Genomic DNA, 780 nt, shown 5'->3' with positions numbered 1-780 from the left:
CCGGCGCCGGGCAGGAAGCTGCAGCACACACGTGGGAGAAGCGTCTGCGCATCCTGCTCTGCGACCCCACGTGCTGCCCCGAGCACTGACAGCAGCACATACAGCACTGACTGCACACAACTCTACTCACACACATATACAGAGCACACAACTCTACTCACACACATATACAGAGCACACAACTCTACTCACACACATATACAGAGCACACAACTCTGCTCACACACATATACAGAGCACACAACTCTACTCACACACATATACAGAGCACACAACTCTACTCACACACATATACAGAGCACACAACTCTACTCACACACACATATATAGAGCACACAACTCTGCTCACACACATATACAGAGCACACAACTCTGCTCACACACATATACAGAGCACACAACTCTGCTCACACACATATACAGAGCACACAACTCTGCTCACACACATATACAGAGCACACAACTCTGCTCACACACATACACTCACAGCACACAACTCTGCTCACACACACATACAGAGCACACAACTCTGCTCACACACATATACAGAGCACACAACTCTGCTCACACACATAAACTCACAGCACACAACTCTGCTCACACACATATACAGAGCACACAACTCTGCTCACACACATACACTCACAGCACACAACTCTGCTCACACACATATACAGAGCACACAACTCTGCTCACACACATACACTCACAGCACACAACTCTGCTCACACACATATACAGAGCACACAACTCTGCTCACACACATAAACTCACAGCACA

This window comes from Dendropsophus ebraccatus, chromosome 15 (assembly GCF_027789765.1).
Source record: "Dendropsophus ebraccatus isolate aDenEbr1 chromosome 15, aDenEbr1.pat, whole genome shotgun sequence".
Lineage (NCBI taxonomy): Eukaryota > Metazoa > Chordata > Amphibia > Anura > Hylidae > Dendropsophus > Dendropsophus ebraccatus.
Note: the sequence above shows the minus strand (reverse complement) of the source record.